The 23,789-nt window shown below is 40.4% G+C and overlaps 1 protein-coding gene across 6 annotated transcripts in view; it reads right to left on the bottom strand.

Annotated features, from left to right (window-relative positions):
- The window catches only part of MPPED2 (metallophosphoesterase domain containing 2), a 171,374-nt gene that overhangs the window by 98,114 nt on the left and 49,471 nt on the right, over window positions 1–23,789 (bottom strand). The window lies entirely within an intron of this gene.

The following is a 23,789-nucleotide window of genomic DNA, read 5'->3' as shown; positions in this document are numbered from 1 at the left end:
GCCTTAAATCTTCCATTAAAAGTACATGTCCATTTTTCTCCCCATATCATACACACCCAGGCCCTCTGACAAGGTATGGATTTCCCCTCCCTTTAGGTTTGCATCTTTTATGAGCTGAATTGTACCCTTCAAAATCCATATGATGAAACCCTCACTCTCAGTACCTCAAGCATGTCACTGTACTTGAAGACAGGGCCCCTAAAAAGGTGAATAAATTGAAATGAGGCCATAAGGATGGGCCTTAATCTGATCTGATTGCTCTTCTTATAAGAAGAAAAGAATAGGGATGCTCAGTTGGTTAAGCATCTGCCTTCGGCTCACGTCATGATCCCAGGGTCATGGGATCAAGTCCTGCATCGGGCTCCCTGCTCAGAGGAGAGCCTGCTTCTCCCTTTGCCTGCTGCTCACCCTGCTTTGCGCGCGCTCTCTCTCTCTGACAAATAAATAAAATCTTTAAAGAAGAAGAAGAAAAAAAAATATGGACCAGGAATGTGCTCCCACATGAAAAGCCACAGCAAGAAGTTGGCCATCTACCAGCCTCCAAACCTACTGACACCTTGATCTTGGACTACTAGGAACTGACAGAACAGATAGATAATAAATTCTGTTGTTTAAGGCCCCCAGCATGTGGTATTTTGTTATAGCACCCCTAAGAAACTAATACATCTTACTATAAGGAAGACTTTGCTTAATCCATCCTACATTCTAAAGCTGAGGTGATCTTATCAGAATACAAATCCAATCATATATTCCTTCCATACACTTACACATTCACCCACTTGAAAATCCTCCCAGACTCCCTATTATTGTCTACAGACCAGAGGCCAAACTCCCTGTGTGATGTGTGTAACTCTTTGTCACCTGGCCGCTTCAGCCACTCCTCCACTCATACGCTGGGCTCTGAGCTTGCCAAGTGCTTGCAGCTCATAGAATGAGAATGTGTCCACAGGGATCTTTCTCCCACTTGACCATGGACCTCAGGAGGATCGTCTATATTTTACTCATCTTTGCATTCTCAGCAGACTTCAATAATTATTTATCAAACAAATGAATGAGTGAATGAAGAATGATTTTATCCTGGCTAAGAATCATGTGGATATGAGTAGTTAGTACCTCAATTTTGGATTCTGGATGGCCTTAAAGTGTGACAAATCCTATTTATCTTTTATCCTCGGATGGCACCAATTGAATACGTCACGAAGTATACTATTCATTTGCAACTGAGAAGCTAAGTCTAATTTTAAAAATCTTTTATAAGGAGACGTGGTTGTTGTTGTTGTTGTTGGGGAAGGCAAAGAGATTGGCCTGCACATAGTAAGGACTCAGTTTTGTTGAATGAGTGAACAAATAAATGGACGAATAAATGAAAGAATGAACTATACACATCATACAAATAATGTGTTTCAATTTCAAAACAGAAGGGAATTACTACTGTTGCACGGTTAACATTACTCATTTAAAGATTTTTCCAACCTTTGTCCTCAGGATTGGGTAGCTCAGAGGAGATAATCAATACTGGAGTTAATGGAACAGCCATTCATTATTTGAGGAAGGTGTCTGTATTTCTTCTTCACTGTATCCCTTCATCTGAAAGTTCTTACCCGTAGGCCTCTCAGGCAAATCACTGCTGTTTTGACAGCTGGTTTTCCCGAGGCCACTCTTTACAAATGAGCCTACTGCCTGGGCCAGACAGGACATGTGCGTGCATCTTCTCAGGACCCCAAGTCACTGGGTCACATGAAAGAATCCACACTAACATACTTGCAGGGCCAGCTTTTTCCCTTTGCTTCCTGCAGAAAAATCAAGAGGCAGCAGGGTGCTCCTGACCTCTTCTCCTCTAATTCCAGGCTCACTGAAATTCTATCCTAGAAGAGTCCCCAGAGATCAGAATCATTCTTTCTCTGGAATGGGAACCTAAGACCCAGCAAGGTTAAATGACTCCCCCAAGGTCACCCAAGGAGTTAGCTGCAAGGTGGAACTCCCCATCTTGCTGACCTGTGTTTTCCCTTTCCACCATATCATACAATTACGGAGTCAGAGATAGTCTAAATGATTTGCTTTACAGATCAGGAAATCTAGGTTCAGAGAAACTGAGAGGAGTTTCTGAAGACAGTGCCTACAATCATGAATCTGGACTCCTAAAATCAACCTGCCACTACCCGCAAGTACCATCCAATAACCCTCTGGGCATATGGCGACTAATTTCTTCATATCTCAGAGATACACAGGACTGCTCCAAGTTCACTGTCAGAATAATCTTTCTTGTTCTTTTTTAAACCTCTATTATAGTTTAAGACCATTTTCTTTCAGGGAAGGCATGTGTTTAGTTATTTTAACCATGAGTTTAAATCAGAGAGTAACTTAAGACAATAAAAATGATTTCCCTGGACCCAGCCAATGTCCTTCCAAATTTTTCTTCTGTTTCTGACACTATGACTGAGGCACCTTTGCCGAAACCAGCGGTAAAGATCTTCCATGAGGCTAGCATCCAATTTTTACTTATTTTTTTCCACCAGAAGCTAAGAAATGGATTTGCTTACTCTCAGCCAATATGGTACCCCTTTTTCTTATCAAATACCAAGGTGGTTTCTCAAAGTTTTGAGCAAAAGATTTTCTAGACTGCTATCTTCTTATAATACATAGGCTCCTCTCAACCATGTAATCATTTCTGCATGTCTCTGAAATACTAGCATTTTTCACTGGGATTATTCTCAGAGTGAGAGGTAAAACCAGTATCACTGATTCTTAAATGCTGAAAGTGGAGGTGAAACTTTTTTTGAAAAAGACTATTCTTATTAATTTTTTTTTTAAATGAACTCTTTGAAGTGTTTTAGCCAGAAACTGAAGATCAGATACACTAGCAGGAAAAGAAGGTCTTTTTGCAGGTTCTAACATAATTCTCTACAACTGAGAACACCAGCCACTTCTATTCAAACCCATCCAAAACCTGTAAAGTTAATTCCTTAGTAGGAAGGTCTGGCCAAATTTCAGTTCTTTGGGTTAAACTGTTCTTACTTTTTAATTCCGTCATGTGGCATTTCAACTGCACATTCTCAGATTCACCCACTTTGTAGTTTCCTTCCTCTTTTAGCTCATTTAAAAAGCTGATTTCAAAATTCTTGCAAAGTCAGGTCTCAACCTAATTTCCTAATCCAGCAGCCTTGAGGAAAAGAAATCCTATTAGATCCCATTAAATCTCATTAAATCTCTGACCCTCTCAAAAGTCAGGATGAGATTTGAGAATGCCCATGGAACGATCACAGTCTTTCTACTATGGTCACACTATTCCCCAAGATTGGTGAGTATGATAGTCAGTATGCTTGGTATGGGCTAGGAATAAAATAATGCACAAAACAGAAAAGGGTCTCTTATGGAGCCCCTTATGGAGCTTATACTCAGCTGGGAGCAACAGACAATAAAGAAGTAAATATCTACTAATACAACTTAGGTTATGGTAAGTGCTAGGCAGGGAATTAGCAGGTGCTATGAAAGAGAGTAACAGAGGACATCTACCGAGATACGGCAATCAAGGAAGGGGTCTTTGAGGAGGATCAGTCAACATTTTCAATCTGCCCAGAGCTTTACCAATAATCAGTTAAGAAACAGACTTTCCTAATCATGTGTAACATAATGTAAGGAGGCATGAAGCACATCTGTGCGTGTGTGTGCACATACACACACGAAATGTTTAGAACAGTATATCAAACACACGGTTCCTTTAAAATCTCAATTTTCATGAGAACACTCAAATACTGCCATCCTCTATTAGTGATTAGCTAAAAACTAACTAAAGAATATTTTTTCAAAACCTACTCTTGTGATTGAAAATCTAAAATGTGTTTATTCAACTTCGTGCCTTAGTAAGACAAACATAGTAAGGGTCTCATGTTGAAACAACTATGCAGGAAGTAAAAAATGTACCAGATTGGACCAAATGTGTGCATACTCTCTGTTCATGTATTCATCCCTCTCCTCTCCACTCCCACCCCCACCCCCAGAGAAGCCATGTGCTCAAGAAAAGTGGGCCTATTCTTAGACCCAGGTGAACTGCTCTTGACTAATTGGTAATTTTATTTCCCTTGCCAGTGACTGGTTTAAAGAGGTGCATGTCTCCCAGTCCTAGTCAATGAGACAGGAGGCGCAGTCCGCTGAAGGGCTTCTGGGAAACGGTCACCACCTAGAAAAAGAAGGAACAGCCCCTCTTCCCACTGAACTTCATGCTACGCCTTCATGCTCTGCCTGGCACTTCAACAGTCACTCTCCAACCTTTGTGGCAAGGCTAATAACATATGAGAACAGGAGAAAGGAATGCTGCAAGAATTCAGGCCCCTGAATTACCAGATCCTGAAAAATGCTTTACTCCCAGCCTTCTTTTTATATGGGATAATAAGTCCCTTGCTGTTGAAGCTATTTTGTTTCTTGCAGCCAAAAGCCTCCTGATTTAACTCACTATGTTTATACTTCCACATGCCTAATTAATAGTGTTTCTCCCCAACACTGCTATTTGTATACCTTCCTTTCCTCCTTACAATATAGTCTGGTAAGAGATCCTGATTGGCGATTGGCACAGATACTCAGAGTCCCTGTAAACAAATCAAAAGATGAGGATAATTATGAAGCCTAGAACCAACACAAACAACACTTACCCTCTGTTGGGCACCGTCCTGAAAAACTATATATACATTAACCTACTTAATCCTTGCATGAAACATACGAAGTAAGGACGATTATCCCCTTTCACAGATGAAGTAACTGAAATACACAGAAGTCACGGTGGAAAAGAATGGCCTATTGTTAAGGGTGATGAGAGCTTGTAGAATAATATCCCTGAACTTGACAACTGATACTGTCCTAAGTGAGAACAGTGGTGGTGAACTGGAAAACCCACAGAAGAGCTCATTAAAGCTCCAACTATTTAAAACCACCAGTAGAAAATCAGATTCCATAGGTCTAAGCTAGATTTCAAGAATCTCAGTTTTTAACTATCCACCTGGGACATTCTGATAAGCAGTCTGTTTGAGAAGACACGAACTTGAACTAGGGAAAACCAAGCTGCTCAAGATTTGCGGGACCTACCGGGATAAACTGAGTGGATCTATTAACTCCTTTTCAAATAAGTAGGCAAAAAGCTTCAAAAGTTAATTCCCCTTGGAAGGGTTAGATAACCTTAATTCTGTATAGGTTAGAATCATAAACCAAAGTTAATTTGCTTCCTAAATCCTACAGGCACAACAGTTGCATGTGTCCTCTTGTCTTCCTGACTGCCTGGTTCACATACTGACCCCAACTTGCCCCACAGATATGCCAAGAACCTCCACAAGACATGAAACAGCCTACGATGTGAAGGAAACTTAAAAATCCCACCAAGCCAAGGTCACAGTCATTTCAGGAACTTGCCAACAGAGATACTTGAAAGTCTGGATTGGCCATTAAGAGTTAAAATAAAGCAGGCATACACTTCATCATGGCAATTTTCTGTCTACCACAGTCAGAGAGCATGAATATGACCAAAGATGAATGACACCAAACCAGGGACCTGCCCATCCTCCAACATGGCCGACACTGCTAATCAATCCTAACATCTTTCCCACTGAGTCTGGATGTGGCAGGAAGATTCTTCTTAACAAAGTGCTTCAGGGCTGAAACTCCTTAAGAACACGAATAAAAATTAGCCCTCTAATAGATCAAAAAAAAAAAAAGTGAAAATATTATGCCTTCACTTCCCAGACACTTTTCTGGTACATCCAAATCTCACTATTATTATTTCTACAGCTCCTCTCATCTCTTGGTCGTAAAGAGCACTTGGATAAATGTTTGCTGAATTTAATTTAGTTTTTTTCTACGACTTTGGCCAAAGGATTTAGCATTTCCCCAACAGGAATATTAAACCCAGCAGAGCCCGTGAAACACTGGAACCAAAACAGTTAATTAGCAAGTCACCAAGACTGGAGCTCCTAAGAAGCAGGAGGCACAGCGTAGAAAGCTGCCCATTTTTCTTGTAATAAAGAAAATAAAGACAGTAATTCTAAGAACATTTATTAACCCCCCAGTATGGGTAATTGCCATCAGATGTGGGTCTGTCAGTCTTGCATTAACATAAGCTACTGCATCTTGGCTTTCAATGGCACAGTAATGCCCATGATACTGCAGATAAGTGCTAACGCTGGAGTTTTGAGAACCAAGCCCTGTGTCCAGCAAATGCTTTTAAAAAGATTTCACTCTCAATGGTTGCTTGCCCAGAGAAATTCATTTTATGTTTAAAAAAAAAAAAGCAAGAAAGAAAACAAGGAGGCATTCAATTGAGCAAGCATTTTCTTAACTCATTTTAAGATAATCTCTTGCGTTCACCAACAATTTCTCCAATGGGTGGAACCACAGAGGGAGACTTTGTATGGTTTGGCTGTATGCTCCATTCTATATTGGTGTATGACCTAAAATAATGGAATGGCGATAAAACAAAAAAAAGAAAGGCTTTATAATAGTCAGGACACGCCGACCAATTTTAAATTGAATTACACAGCCTGCTAATCTTTATGATGGGATAAAATTTCTTTCAACGTTATGCATTATACTAAAATTTGCAGCACTTCCCCCCGCCCCACTTCTTGAGCTGAGAGCCCCCCACGCACACCTCCCCACTGATAAAGCTTCCTTTTAACGCCAAAATCATTGTTCCTGCTGACTGGGAAGGCAGGGCACGGCTTGTGCAAGATTTCATTTTTATAGCTATTGTTAGTTGGTGTGCATCTATATTTCATACCAGGGTATACCCAAACGGTATTGTGAACCCTGGACATATTTTCCTAATATCCACAAGCACACATTTTTAAAAAAGGATAGATTTGAACACAGACATATACAATGAAAGAGATTTTTAAAACCAATAATGTTGAGGAGCTTTGTGAAGTGTTATAAAAGGATGTGCAGAACACTGCATATTTGATGAAGAAGGCAGATTGCAGAAACTCTGAACTATCTAAGTCCAAAAGTGGGAGTAACCCCACTGAAGGATGAGCCTTTCTGGGCTATGTTCGTATTCGTTTGGTGTGTGTGTCTCTCTCTAGGTGACGGACGCAGGATACTAATGTGAGGGGAAAGAGCTTGTTCCAAAAGTTCAACCCTTCTAACTCCGATGAAGAGAATTAAGAGAGGACAGCAAGAACTGCCTGCACAAGTTTCCTGATCCTCCTTCCTCCCGTCCAGGGAAAGGGAATTCCCAAATTTACCTTACTAAAAACCACATATAAAATACTCCTAGGAGACACGACCCTTCTTAAAACATAAGATCCTCCCTTATGTTCCCAATACCTTAGACTATGGAATCTTACTCTGTGAAGCATTTTGGCTTACCAAAATAAAAATGAAAGACACACCCATAAACACGGAGTTGTGAAAATGTCATGTTCCCTATCACTGAGTTCTACCTACTTTTTTTTGTTTAAATCTTTGCAAGGTAGGTGGAGGCCATAGGTAAGAATAAAAACTTAGATCTAGGAAGCACTAATAGAGTTGTATATGGAAAATTATGAGCTATAAAAGAACTACAAGAAACTAATAGTTTCTGTTTTAGATTTTTCTAGAAATCCCAGACATTCATTTAACTGACACCAGTCCCACGGAGACACACGCCGGCTGCTTTCTACAGTGCACGGACTAATGACAGTCACAGTTATCCCTGGGGACACCCCTATGTGCTTCCACTCCCATGTGTGGCGTCCCAGAGCCACCTGAATTTTCCTCCAACTAGTTTATGTCAGCTGTACTTTTTACCAGAAGTACCTCCTGTAATTATATATTACTTAAGATGATGAAGCAGGAGCGTTAAAACACTACATAAATTTGCTGTTGTACAAGGAGTAAAGGACAGCCCTTTAAAAAGTGAGGGGGAAAGAATCAGGAAAATCTAGAAGTAGTCTGCACTCAGATTGTTTTGCAAGGATCTTTACATTCTTCCTCGCCAATAAATAGGCTAAAATGGGGCGCCTGGGTGGCTCAGATGGTTAAGCGTCTGCCTTCGGCTCAGGTCATGATCTCAGGGTCCTGGGATCGAGCCCCGCATCGGGTTCCCTGCTCAGCAGAGAGCCTGCTTCTCCCTCTCCCACTCCCCCTGCTTGTGTTCCTTCTCTCGCTGTGTCTCTCTCTGTCAAATAAATAAATAAAATCTTTAAAAAAAAATAGGCTAAAATGGAAAACGTGATAAAGATGATAAAGGTGAGATGAAGACAGTAAGTTATATGTGTGATCTGCCCAAGAAAGGCAGTGTTGATCTCTAACCACAGTGTTCGTATCCAAAGGAAGGGCTTCAGCGAGACCTCGGAAGACCGGCCCCCACACGCGCATCTGTGTGCCTCAAGTTAGAGTAAAAATATCTGGCTACATGATTATCATCGTTACGGTTTCCTGCTTTAGCAGTCTCTGGCACGCTGGGTAGGGGGGCTCTCGCCCGAGTCGGGCTACACAGGCAGACACGTGGAGGTAGACTTTATGCCTTTCGCCACCCCTAACCCTCGCGTGGCCTTCTCAAAGAACAAAACACACAGAAGCAAAAGCTATACAGGTCCGACAAACATGCAGACACACATGTATTTTCGGTTTCTACCTATTTTTATAGGAGAATCACAAGTTTCCTCACTTCCACAGTGCTAAATGTACAAGTTTAAAGACGCATTTGTCAATTCATACACTAGTCATTTTTTTTGGCCTTAGGGTTCCATTGCTTTCTGAATCCAGGCTTTCTGTGAAGAAAGGAGTCATAAAGTGAACAATGTGAAACTATGCAATGAAACAAGTGAAAATATCAGTTTGCTTTCCTAAGTCATGAAAGTCATAACTGATGGCTTCCTATGGAGGACTAACTACATGCAGCTCTCTTGCGCCCTTCACAACCACCACCACTGAGACTATGACCAATGCCCTTGTTCGATGAGCAACTCCAAAGTCAGGGGTTAAGTGTGCAGGCCTCTGATACATTGCTGGCACTCAATCGCAATCAGCTTTGTAATACGAAATTATTTAGAGTCAGTAAGTAAAGAACTAGACAATCTCAATTTCCACATTTTATAGAGAAACCAAAGCTCAGAGATTGTCTAGTTTATAGTCAGATGTCCTCACAGGGCAGTTCAATCTCCTCAAAACAGAAAGAGAGTTTACCTCCCAACCTTATTTTCATACAAAGGAAAATAATTCAATGTAGAGGATAAATGAGATTCAACAAAGTGGCAGGGAGGAGGGGGTAATACAGTTTAATTATACAACTTTACCCTGAAAGAAGAAAAAAAAAATGTGCTGTTTCCTTCCTGTTCCTGAAATTTCAATAGAGTTTAAGAAACAAGTCGGGGGGGGGGAGCGCCTGGGTGGCTCAGTGGTTGAGCATCTGCCTTCGGCTCAGGTCATGATCCCAGAGTCCTGGGATCGAGCCCCGTATCGGGCTCCCTCCTCTGCGGGAGGCCTGCTTCTCCCTCTCCCACTCCCCCTGCTTGTGTTCCCTCTCTCGCTGTGTCTCTCTCTGTCAAATAAATAAATAAAATCTTTAAAAAAAAAAAAAAAGAAACAAGTGGGGGGGAAAGTTTGTGTCAGTTTCGTAATGCACACAAAACTTGCTTAATAACACCTAAATCTGGTAGATTAATAATGCATGTTATAGTTAGCTGCTTAATTATTCATTTTGGATATACCAAATAGGGTTTTAAAACAAACTCCAGATGTGAGGAGAGCTAGGAAATACAGACTATGATAAAAAATAAAAGTCATTTTCCCCCAATGTGATTCTTTCCTGAAACATTATAAAAATCTCCTCTAATTTTCAAAATTAGAAAGAGACACTTTAAGAACTTTATATATATGTTTTGACAATTATGTGTGTTTTACAGACTATTACGAGGACTAAAATCAAATGCCCTATATATCCCATTTCAAAATATGTACATAAAAATGTGGCATATATCACAATATCAAAAGATCACAAGGTGACAAAAGTAAATACTAGCATAAGAGCATTAATCAAAGATATGTAATAAAAAAAGCAAAAAAAAAAAAGAATGTTCATCTGGGAGGCAAATCAAAATAGAAGACTACTTGAAGGTTGCCTTATACGGTTGCAAAAGTTGTTAACTGCACAATAGCAGCAGTCAAAGAGGTGAGTGGGAGCTGTGTGCCATTCAACAAACATGTACTCATCAGGTCCAGGGGGCACCTCTATACACTTGGTACAAAAGCACCTTATGGACAAATAGCAGCCCTAATCAGGAACAACTTGGAGAAATGGAAACATTTCTAAGTGAAAGTGCAAGACTCCTCCTATTTCCTTCCCTAAGTAATAAAATAGAAAAACAATAAGAAGAATAAACAAAAACAAAACCAAGTGTAGAGATCTGTGAGTTTCAAAATGAACTCCCATTTTAGGCTAAAATATGAATGCCTATTAACCAGCTGTCTTTGAAGGACTCCTTCAACCCACGGCTCTGGAATGTGCCTTCAGGTTTCCACAAGGACTAACTCAGCCATGCCAGAAACACAGAGAGAATCTGAGTGTGCAAGTTTTTAATACCAGGTTATCAAGACTCTTTTGATCTCATTACTTAGCACATTCTGCCCAGCAGTCTAGCAGCCTTCAATCAAACAAATCTAGTTTTTTGAGTTCATTGTATCTCCAACTTTTCTGAAACTTGAAATTAAATTCAATATAAGAAGTAAAAAAATTTAATTGACAAATGATTAATCCACTGGGGCTACCCATTGGTGTGAGAAGTGCTGTCTACACATGAATGGTCCTTCTGGTACTTCACCTTGGATTCCACTTCCTGCTCCCTAGGCTGGTGGCCTGCCCCACATGCAGGAATGGCTGTACTGAATTACGTGGGCTCTGCTATGATTATGTCCTCTTTCTTCTTCCTTGCACGACTCCAAGGGAACATGTGTAGGGTGAGCTAATGATTTGCTGCGTATCTCTGATGAGTACTATATTATTTGCATCATAATATTTTCATTTCTTCCCCCTGCACATAATGCCACGTTGACAGCAAGGTCAGTTAAGTTACTATAAGGGATTTTTAATGAAAACAATTATAAATTTAAAATAACTGTGTTTAAAGCACTTAACAGTCACTAGGGTCAAGTGATTACTGCAGTTACAAGACCCATGGGACGTGTTCACACCAAAACAAAGTGAATAAATTACCTCAGCTGGTGCATGTAATCACTAAGTGACCACAGGGGTCAGGCAGAGTGGAACCCTGAAGACTTTCACGCAAAACCAATAATGAAAGTTTATCAGTCAAAAGGGGGAGGGGGGCTGGGGAAACGTCAAGAATTAGTGCGTGCAGCGACAGACTAGAAGCACAACGGACTCTCCATGCCCTTTGAAGGGCCAGGCAAATGACATTTGAAAACCCAGGGGACAGCTGGAAAAAAGATTCCAGGAAACAATATGCAGGCGGGCTGGGAGGAGGTAGAATAGCTAAAATGCAAGTGATCTATGAAGTATCAGCAAGTTCAAAGCCATACGGAGGGCCACTTTGGTCTAAGGAGGACTGTCCCTATCCAGAAACCTGTGCCGGGGTCTGGAAATGTATTCAGAGGCTGCACTATAAGACAGTGAGGGTTGTGATGTTAATGAAATGATCATCTCTAACATCTACATGGCTCTTCGTATCTTCTGTGTTGCAGAGAAGAGGTGGCTGAAGTTCAGGGAAGCAACGCATTTTGTTCATGGAAGTACAACTATGATGTGAAGAAAACCAAACACTTCTTAAGAAGTCCTTATTTGCTAAAGATTCCACTGGAGTGAGTGCTCAGGGGGTTCATAATCGAAAGAGGAGACCAGAAGTCCTAAAAGTAATGCGTGCTAATGGTCTGAAGACAGTGTGGAAGGGAAGAAGGGATTGATTCCCTGGGAAGGCAGGGCCAGTTTCAGAACAGAAGTAACTTTGAATTGGGCCTTAAAGAATGGACAAGCGCTCACAGAAGAAAGGAACAAGACTGGCAGGATCAACAAGAACAAATATTCAGTTATTCAGCAAAAATTTATTGAGTGCTTACTACGCACCCAGCGCTGTGCTTGCAACCCCATCAATGACAGGGAGCAAGAGAGACATGTCTGCAGCTCTCACGGAGCTTGCTTTCATTCATCTATCTGTTCACTATGCACATGTTCTGAGAAGCTCCTACGTGTCAGTAAGTGTTGTAGGTATAGAGAATATAGTGGAAAACAAGAAAACTGCAGACCCTCATGGAGCTTACCCTCATTGGAGGAAGAACAATAAATAAGACATAGAAGTAGGAAAAAGAAGATCTTACCAAGGAAGTGGCATTTGAACAGAGACCCACAGACCAAAGAAACTGTTCCGTACAAAGGTTCAAGGTGGAAATACCATGGACCAGAATGCAGCTGTGGTTAGAGATCAGGGAGCAGGGAGAAGATGATAAGACAGAAGCCCAAAGAGCTAAGGAGAGGACGGAGGGAAGTATGGTGGGAAGTGAGGCTGGAGAGATAGACTAGACCATTTCATGAAGAGCCTTGAATGTCATGATGGACTTTATCCCATCAGTTAACGGTTCCTAAAATACATCCCACAAAATGTCAGTCTGGTGGGAGACCTCATGGAAAAAGGGCTCTGTGCCTCCATCTCTGCATCTATGAAAATGGTCATAACAGCATCAACCAACTTGAGTATTGTGAAGATTAAATGAGTTAATTCTTGTAAAGGGTCTGGCAATGGTGAGTGCTCAGTAAATGTTATTATTCATATATGATTCCAAGAAAGAAGAATGGAAGGCTGAGCCTTGGCAGTTTCTTTAAGCACAGTGGAGGTCTGAAAGACACTTCAGGTTCCTAAGTTAACAGTGATGTAAATTGGAAGGGAAATTCAGGAGAATGAGCAGTCTTTGGAAGAGATATTAATTCAGTCTGAGATACACTGGTTTTGAGATACCTTGTGTACCTTCTACAATCTATGGCAAAATACCTACTCACCAGTTAGATACAAGGCTCTGGAGAAAGAGATTAGGACAAAATCAGTACTCCATTCCATAAACAAAATCTCAAAGTGTAAGAAGAATCTCCCAGATTTCAATCCACAATATTAACATAGGAAGACAAATGGCATCACACCAGACAGAAAACAAGGTCCCTATTCCTGGGCCCTCCACTAACAGGTCTGTGTAAAACCGAGTAAGATAGTGAAACTCTGAGTTCCAGTTGCCTATAGAAAAGGGGGAAATCACACTGACAATCAGAGGCTGAATGCCAAATGCAATGATCTGCCCTCTTGTTCCCTTCTGCATTCTCAGTGCCTGTCACAAAGGACCTGGCCCTTACAAGGCAGTTAGAATAGATGCAAATCATCTTTTGAGGCTGAAGTCCCTTCATGTTCTGGGAGACAAGGATCCTGCTCCAGGATTTAGCAATACCAGTTGACCCTTGGACAATGCAGAAGTTAGGAGCGCCAACCCTCCCACACAGTGGAAAATCTGCACATACACATTTAGTATGTATTATATGTATTATATACTGTATTCCTACAATAAAATAAGCTAGAGAATACATTATTAATGAAGTTGTAAGGAAGAGAAAATAATCTACAGTACTATAAAAAGTCTACATGTAAGTGGACCCGTGCAGTTCAAACCCATGTTGGTCAAGGGTCTACTGTACACAATTGGGGCTTCAGTTTTCCTTCTTGGATCAGATGGCTTGGAAAAGCTGAAGACTTTTTTGTTACCAAAAAACTCTTTTTTAACTTTTATTTATTTATTTTAAATAGTGATACAATTATCATATAGAAAAATACAAAAAGACTCCCCCTTTCCAAAGAGTTTTTACCTGGCTTTTTCTATTTAGCTGATGAAATGATGGTTATATATGTCCTGCCCATGTCTGTTTCTTTTAAAGAGATGCTGATTATTTCAGAAAAGGAGAAAACAGGAAGCTTTAGAACCAAAAGCTGGAAGAAGCATGGAGTCAATGTCCAGTTCTTACGTTGACTCACAGTATGACCCCAGCCTGTCCTTCCACATTTCTGGATCTCCATCCATCCGTCAGCAAGACATCAGCAATACTGTCTGCCCATATCAACCTCCCTGAACCATTATAAGCATTAATGATCTAATATACTCAAAGGTACTTTGAGTCCTTTGGAGGAAGGATGTCATATAAATTAGAAGCATTATAATTAATGTAATTTAAGAAAATGGCTGGCCGTAACAAAGAAGATTAGGTTCACATGGATCACAAATGACCTAGTCATCGTGTCCTCAGCTCACTAACGATCCTTCCTAATGGAACAAAATCCAATCTTACTTCATTGAGCATATTCAGTTGCTCTGTGTTTGGGTTCATTTTTTCCCCAAGAATCTTACTTAATTCTGTATCAAAATTGAACTGTGCTTTAAAATTAATTTTGTCCTTATTGGAAAAATGTTTTATATATAAATTAGACCATGAAGTAATTCACTTTAGGGAAAAAGATTCTTCAATGTAAAAAAGGACAAGTAGATACTAAGCATGAATCAACTATTTGGGTGAAGCAAATATACGAGTACAGACAAGAAAACAGGATGTCTGTATCCACATGATAGAATATATAGGCACCTCATGGGCACTTTTTAAAACTCTGCAATCTCATACTAAGGAAAAAAAAGCAAAAACCCTAAGTAAATTGCTTAAAATAGAAACAGAAGCTATTAAATAAGTTATAACTTTAGAATGATAACTGGAAAAACCAAATTATGAATCAAAAGCTAGAAGTACAGCATGTCAGATATTGGTTTTTGTGAGCAAGCTAAAGATTAAGAAACTCCTTTGATATTAAACTCTGAACAATAAGAATCAGGGAATTCTAGGCTCTAAGGAACTCTCTGACACTTTCTTCTCTGTAAATCATGGGAAAAGTCATCTTGTTCGTCCTTCTCAAAGCCTCCTACAAAACCTCTTTATTAGCTATGACCATTAAGTGATAATAAAGTTATATTTCTATAAACATTCCAATGAGGCTCCCTTGATCAAATCATTTTTGAAACTTTTCCTTGGGAACTGCTAGGCACTTCACTGGAGAGCACTGTGTCACACCATTGTTTTGCTTTGTTTATTTTTCTTACTGAGGTATAACTGACATCAAATTCTATTAGTTTTAGGTATACAACATAATGATTCGATATTTGTATATGCTGCAAAATGATCACCTCAATAAATCTAGCTAACATCTGTCACCATACATAGTTGCCAAGTTTTTTTCTTGTGCTGAGAACTTCTAAGGTCTAATCTCTTAGCAACTTTCAAATATGTAATGCTTGTATATAACCATCCTATAGTATATAGTATTACACTATACTCTATTACACTGTACTACGTAATTATACTAGAGCATACAGTATTATTAACTATAGCCACCATGCTGTACATTACATCCCCATGACTTCTGTTGCCATTATGTCACATCATTATTTTTTATTCCAAATGGTATCTCTCAACTTGCCCACTTCACAAGCTCCAGTTCCTAATAATTTTGTATTGTTTAAGAAAAAAATCAGAAGCCTTAAATGGGACAACCATGTCTAAAAATCATTATGTGTGAGAGTTGAGAAAATAAACTGAAGTCTGACACCAATAACCTGGCTGAAGGCTGGTGCGGTGGAGTTTCCAAAGCAAGAGCCAGTGCACAGGGATGGTTCCCAGAAGGAGGCACAGTGACACTGGCAAGGACAGTGAGTGTGCCAGATTCAAGATCGGGACAGGAGGGACATGACAGGACACTGAAGAGAGGGCTCTGAAAAGGGGAGGCCTGGCCCCTCAGGTGTGTAGCTCAGAGGGAATTAGAATCTAGCGAGATGTCGATGTGTGTTGGATGTGTTGTGTGTGCGAAGGAGACAAGGCCAGGGGGCTCACCCTTTTCTCTGCTCCGCACGCAGAATGGGCTTCGGGCCAGCAGGTCACTGCGGCACAAGAGTCTGTAAGACCACTTTCCCTGATTAAGTTCTGCTCTCCCAGGGAGTAAGAGACACGCACCCACAGGACGGGAAGAAGTCATGGCGCACTTAGCGTTTAAGAGAGCAAGTTACGCTTACTGACCATTCACTGCCTGGATGCGGTGGGCACCCATTATATTATTTAACCCCACAACCATCCTTGTAGGTTAGATACACTAAGCATGAATAATTCTCCTTTGACAGAGGAATAAATCGAAGATCACAGCATTAACAATATTGAGATCAGGATTTAAACACAAGCAGACAGAGTCCAGTACTCATGCTCTGAACGCTATACCGTACTGTCTTTCTATACCTCGGTACACACACACACACGCATTCATACACCACGGAACAGGATGCATGCCAGATGTGAAGAGAAGTTATCTGTGAACTGTAAGATATCCTGGTGATCTTTTTTTTTTTTTTACCGTTATTTACATTCTTTCACCATGAGTATGTAAGCTTTCACCATTAGAAAGAGTTTGCATTCATTTTTTAAAAAGCCCTTAGAGGATGGGAGATTTTTCTGACACTGAAGACATTCAAAAACACGTGACACAAATTTTCAAAGACTACTGAAGAGTATTAGGGAGAAATTATAATCTTAACAGAGGGACATTTGACAATATATAATAAACCATTTTTTTAAGGTATGTATCATTTGGACCAACAATTCTACTGCTAGAGAGAGATCCTACAAATATAACTTAAGGATGTTTGCAAAGAGAGAGCAGGAAGGATGTTCATCACACCAGTGCATATAATAAAAGAATGAAGACTTCTTAGGTGTCCAGTAATAGAGATCTGGTTAAATAAATCAGAGTGCACCCACACAGCAGAATGCTATGCTAATGCAGAGCATGATGTGTTAAAATTTTTTAAAGTTACAGGATAATATGCACAGTTGTAATACTTTTTAAAAATAGTCATTAAGCAAAAAGCCCTTAAAGGGTGCATATTTGCTGCTATTGAGAACATTCAAGACAGAAACAGAAAGTCAAAAAAATCCTCTCACATTCCATAATCAAAGACAACTACTCTAAAGATGGGATTATAGAGGAATGTTTATTTTCTACTTTGCACACATCAAATACTGAATTTTTATAATACATGTGTATCTTATTTATATTAAAAATATTCTTTTCCGGGAAAAAATATTTTAGCCATATTTATTGATGTGGAAAGTTGTTTGTGATACATTAAGATGAAAAACACAATAAAACAGTACTACCATAAATCTCTATTTTGGTAAAAGATGTGTGTGTGCATGTGTGTACGTAAGTATTAACAGAAAACATTCCATAAAGATTCACACTAGAATGTTAACTGTGGTTATCTCTGGCCATGGGTAATTTTGTTTTCTTCTTTCACTTGTCTCTACTTCCTAAGTTATCAGGCATGCACATGTATTACATGTATTATAAGAATAAAATAAATAGCCCAGACTATGAAAGCTTTTCCTAAAGCCCAGCTCCAAAACTCTGGCCCAACAGCAAGATCGCTGGAAAAGGGACACATTATCCCAGTATGATTATTCCGAAAGAAGCAAAATCAATTTATATGTCTATGATCTGTGATGTTCGTTACAGTCACACTCTGTTATAAACCATGCCTAAAGCAATGCTCCTACATATATGAATAACCTTCTTCTTGAGATTTTCCTTGGGAATATTTTCATTCTTCCTTTCAGGCCTGGAGAAACTGAAGCTCAAAGCTATTATATAACAACCAAGACCAAGGAAAAGTCATAATGGAAAGTTCATGGCGTTGGTGCTGTGCTAAAAGGGATTCTGACTAGCCAGATTGTTACATGTAATCTTTAGGCGGAAACAATAGCCCACCCAAGAACCTGGTCTAATTATAACAGGAAACAAAACAACAACAAACCCTTTATAATATTTCTGCACCATATGTAGGAATCATTAACAATAGCCAACTGGGTGTTATAAATACTTTGAGGAGAAAGGGAAAAGAGAAGGAAGGGAATAGAAAGAGATTTTACATACGGAACTACATAATTTTGAAGTCTGAGCCAGAAGTACAGGGAGAAAAAAGCCTTGTACTGTTATGTTCATTCATTCACTCCATGATCGCACAACCATTTCTGGGCACTATGTTTCAGGCCCTATACTCCAAACTGGGTGTACAAAGAGTGCTCCTTAGGTACACACTGTTGTCTAGTAGGGTAGAGACAAGCAAACAATTACAGAACAACCACGAATGTTCAATGTGTATATGCCATATTCAAGGAGAAGTCTACCAAAAATATGCTGAAGATGAGAGGACAGCAGGGATGAAATCGAGTGGACAGTGAAGACCAGTAAAGAATATCAGAGGCACAAGCTGGAAGAACACAGCGGCAACGTGAAGGAAGACCACACGTGGCCCAATGGCTCACAAAAATGTACCTTCGGGCATATCAGTTGTTCAGAATTTACTACCAATAAAAATAATCACATTGTAACTAGCAAGCATTTTATAGTTGGCAAGTTTATTTTTAAGCCAAGCCTATAGTGATTAGGATGCATTTGTGCCAAGATAAAAAAGAAAATGCTGTAATGGTTGAGTGGCTAGGATCCCAGTTCAGCTCACCAAAGCCTATTCACCTATAACATACCTGCAGCATATCTGACCTGACATATTAATGGGACGAGAGTATTTAACTATCACTTTAAAAATAATTTCTTGGGCGCCTGGGTGGCTCAGTTGGTTAGAGCGACTGCCTTCGGCTCAGGTCATGATCCTGGAGTCCCGGGATCGAGTCCCACATCGGGCTCCCTGCTCAGCGGGGGGTCTGCTTCTCCCTCTGACCCTCTTCCCTCTCGTGCTGTCTCTCATTCTCTCTCTCTCAAATAAATAAATAAAATCTTTAAAAAAAATAAATAATAAAAATAATTTCTTTGGGCAAGATTTATCAGTCCCTCTTTCCCACAACCCTGCAGTCCCTGGCAATAAGAAGCCACATGTCTCTCGGACCCTGGGCTGGTTCCCTTCCAGACAGCCCCATGGGTGGCAGCTGGGTAGGGAGAAGGGGAGGTGTTTGCGAGATGGAGGACTCCAGTGTCTGATCAGCCAGCCTCGGGAGAAGTGAAAAACAGGATTCTGGTAGCTCCCTCAGGATGGCAGAGAGTGAAATTTAAAGTTTCACCCTCCAACCCACGGCAGAGATTTCCGAGGAAAGGGGCCAATGGGGCAACAGCAGAAGCTATCAGAATATGCTGGGTTTTTTTTTTTTTTTTTTAATTCAAGTGTTCGCAAGTGGGAGAGACCGGCCCACAAAAGAAAAGGTTTTCAGGCTCCAGTCAGTGGCTATTCACTTCAAGGACCAAGATGAGTGCAATGAAATGCTAATGTCACAACATGATTTAGACACCTCTTGGAGCCTATGTGCCTGGCTGCATCTTCAGTATTCTCTATGGATATTTACCTCCTTGTAATTCACTGCCATTGGAACTGTCTACACCAAACGCTAAGAATGCTTCCCCACCTCGCAACACCCTCCCAGCAGCCAGCCAACCCCCATACAGAGGCTGTGCCATAAAACTGTTGTAACATGACATAAACCCACCTTAGACCCTCAGCATCTGTATGTGTGAGTGTGTGTGTCAAAGGAGGCAGTTTTTCAAAGAACCACCATTATACCCAGGAGAGGGTCCCTCCAGCAGGGATCCTAAGTGCCACACTGGGAATAGAGAAAGACAGGAGGACACGCTAGGGAAATGGAATCTGATAGACCCAAGTTCAAATCCTGATGTGCCCACCTAGTTGTTACGATCATAGATAAGTGAACTTCACCAAGGCTCAGTTTCCTCGTAAGTATAGAAGAAGATAATAGCTTACTCATCAGTAACAAGAGCTACTTCATCAGTTATTGTGAGAACGAATGATACCTGTAATTGGGGGGTGGGGACAGGTACAGTGTCTAGACCCTACCACCTACAGATAATACATGCTCGTTCAACACCCCTCCCCATTCAAGTTCTAGTCCCCATGTGGCCATCTATTTTCTGAGTGACTCTGGGTGATTCATTTAATCTCCCACCTCAGTTTCCCCTTCTCTCAAATTAGGAGGTGGGACGTCTAAGGCCTCTAAAAGTCCTAGCATTCTGTCTAGTAAGGGATGCTTGTTGTCACCTTCTATTCTTAATACCTTTTTAGTGCTCCCTCTTACAGTCCAAATCCCTCTTTAAATCCACGGTACCAGTCCCTTCCAGTTTCTGGTTTTTGGATTTTTTGCCTCTGGCTCTGTTGTCTTCCCCCATACTAGTTACTGAAAGTTGTCTACAGGCCAGGGCTGTGTTAAGAATGGTCTAAGCTTTATCACAGGGTGCATACGCCCTATGATGATCATTATGATGATGCCCATTTTACAAAAGAGAAAATCAAGGCTCAAGAGTTTAAGCAATTTACCAAAAGTAGGGAATTCAAAACTGACTCTTCCCAGCTGCTTATAATCCTTATATGGTATCCTACCTGTCCAAGTTTGAGCTCTATCTTCTTATGACTCTGTGCTGTGCTGGCTTATCTCATAAATCACTTTGTATTAATAACTGTGTGTGTTACACCTGCCAGGTGGCCTATGCACAAATTAACCAGGACTCATCGCCTCTGAACCAACAGGAAAAGTCATGATGGGATTCTCAGGCCCTGCAGCTGGTAGGTCAGGGTAAGATTCAAGACAGACAGGACTTAAAGACATCTTTCAAGTAATAGCACATGGACAAACAGCTACTCATCTTCCACATGAAACTGCTGGAAGCTACCTTGTTTTAGTTCAAGTCTAAAGTGCAAGCTTCCCAGCTGCTCCGAGCCCATTCGTAATAGCAGAGTAGTAACAAAAAAGGCTCACACTTTGGGGTCAGACAACCCCAGGCTGAGTAGTCAAGTGAACCTGAGTGGATTTCTCTGATAACCTCTCTGAGCTTCTTATCTGTTAAATGACCTTGGGTAAGTCACCCCAACTGAGCTTCAGGTTCCCAATCTGGAAAATGGGATAACACTGGCAACCTTAGAGGGATGACACAGGGACAAAAGGAATGCCTGGCCTGTAATAGAAATACATGAGCCTGCTGGAGAAAAAAGGAGCTGGGGTGGCGGGGGGATGGTCAGGTTGTTTCCAATAATCAGGATAGTCTAGAGTAGAAAGATGGAAATCAGTGAGAGGTTCACTGAACTTGAAGTGCCTTCCAAAATCTGTAAGGACCCATGCCAGTGAGAACTAAATGCCCTGTTATGACAAAAGCCCCAGACCGATCTGACCCCTGACTCCACTCTGCTAGGTCATCTGGCAACTGCTGCTAGAAGCACTTTTTGCAGGTGAGAGGCTTCCGTTGAGCCAAGTGGTAGAGTGTAATCTCACATCCCCTCTCACTCTCAGCACCATAAGGTTGCCAGGGTAACTGAGCTATTCTGGTCCTTCCCTATGGGATTCCAACTTTATCCATATCCCATGGGTTCCCTTTGGCCTCATGTTCTGCAGCCCCTGCTGAGGCTTCTTACTTCTGCCACACAAGATCAGAGGGGAAATGAGAAGAGAAGGAACTGACCATGCAACTGGACCTTAGCATTTTATTTCCTTACCATTTTATTTCCTTAGTTACAGCACATTTCCATTTACAGAGTACTTTCCCTTATAAAATCTCCCAGTGTTTACTTCTAATCTACTAAATAACTCCTCTGACCTCTTCTTGTTTTTACCCTTTAAATATCTGTTGATGATCCATTCACCACATTCCCCATTCAGTTATTAATGGCCCACAAAAACTTACTAGCAGCAATCATTTACTGATTAATCTGCATGACAATTCAAAAAGACAGGCAGTATTAATCCTTAGTTCTGCAGAGGGAAACCAAGGGGAAAAGAGAGGTTAACTCAGTTGCCCAAGGTCAGTGGCTAAACAAGATTATAACCAGGATCTATCCTGTCTTGTACGTCTATAAACACTTCCCACAGTGCTATACCCTTTCTTTACAAATCAACATTGTCAAGGCAGCTAGATCTTTCTGTGTTGAGATTCAGTTTCACACAACAGTTTAGAACTGTCAAGATTCAACCTCAAGTAATTCTGCCTGCTAACACTTCATAAATAAAAGTTGCTAAAATTAAGAGATAATAGTACTTGAAAGCCAATTTTACAAAGACAAAAGAGAAGTGAAAAGATCAGGATTATAGACCCAGCTCTGCCACAAAGAGACTCTCAGAGAGTCACTTAACTTCTCTATATCTCTGAGTTACCTATAAAAATGGGATTATGCTGAATGTTATTTAAGGTACCCTGCTGTTTAAAACGAGAAGACTGAATAACTATTAAAACAGTTCAAAATATAAAGCTCCAATATCCAATGCTGCCGAGATCGTGCTTACACTGGTATATCCATTCATTGTTAATGAGGTACACAGCCACAATCCCCTTGGAAAGCAAGATGCCAATACACAGCAAAACACATAAAGAATTTCATATCCTTTTACTTAGTAATTTAACTCATACAACGTTTTACCCTAAGAAATAAGTCAATAGAAGCAAAAAGGCATACACAAATGAAAACGCAAATTTCAGTGCTAGGAATCAGAGGAGAAATTATCAAATATCAATATTCATTTTTAGAGGAATCCCTTATTAAATAAAAGCACAGAACAATATTAATGTTATGTTGCTATTTAAAAGGATGAACATGAAAATTATGCAAAGTCGTTGAAAATCATGTCAATACTATTCAATGAAAATAGCCAGAAGTAAAAGAGCAGATACATACTCTGATGCCAACTACATAAAATGTGGATAGATCGACAAGGTCACAGGAAAACTGAAAATAGTTATGTTAGCAATTAGGCTTAGTTTTAAAAATATTTTAACTGCTGTTAATGCTGTTTTTCCAGTCACACATTTTATCACCTCATCAATTATTTAAAAATTTCTCAGCCCCTGCTTTAGTTTGATGGAAAATGAATTTTAAACTTTCTGCCTAAGTCTCCTGAGTAATTTTTATTGGTTGACATATTATTCATGACATTATTCTTCCGGAGTGATTTCTGCTCTTTACTATATAATTCTTCAGTGTCTTTAGAGATTCTAAAATCTCAGAACCCTTGCCTTCTTTCCCTCACCTAAGGGGATTCTTTTATTTATTTATTTATTTATTTATTTATTTATTTATTTTAAAGATTTTATTTATTTATTTGACAGAGAGAGACACAGCAAGAGAGGAAATACAAGCAGGGGGAGTGGGAGAGGGAGAAGCAGGCTTCCCGCGGAGCAGGGAGCCCGATGCGGGGCTCGATCCCAGGACCCTGGGACCATGACCTGAGCCGAAGGCAGACGCTTAACGACTGAGCCACCCAGGCGCCCCTAAGGGGATTCTTTTAAAAGATGTGTCATCTAATCTAGTTTTGAATAACCCCATGATTGCCTTGTAATGCTAATATTTGGCCACTGCCTGACCCAGGAGCCCACATTTTTCCATAACCCTGACCTGTGGGTGTCTCTACAGTAACCACAAAGTTGCCATCATCCTTTTCTTGGTGTATCTAGGGTGGTTTCACATTCCAAGTTTGGGAAGCTTTACAGCAGAACAACTTATCATTTCAGGGGTTTTAGGACATCCGTTGGTTCACTTAGGAAAGCTGCCCCCAAGGAGCACTGTGCTAGGACCCTCCCTTCATAGAAGGACTTTCACATCCTCCTTCATTTCTTAGAAATATTCTCTTACTAGCAGGTCATTTGTACATCTTTGCTCATAATATCTGGGAAAGACTGCAGAGCCAATGAATTAAAAATATGATTCTAGGTCTCATGTGTGCCAATGAATGCCCTCATTAAAGCAGCATG

Source organism: Leptonychotes weddellii, chromosome 11 (genome assembly GCF_054177405.1).
Source record: "Leptonychotes weddellii isolate Sample4059 chromosome 11, ASM5417740v2, whole genome shotgun sequence".
NCBI classification, from domain to species: domain Eukaryota; kingdom Metazoa; phylum Chordata; class Mammalia; order Carnivora; family Phocidae; genus Leptonychotes; species Leptonychotes weddellii.
Note: the sequence above shows the minus strand (reverse complement) of the source record. Positions and strands in the feature narration are given on the sequence as shown.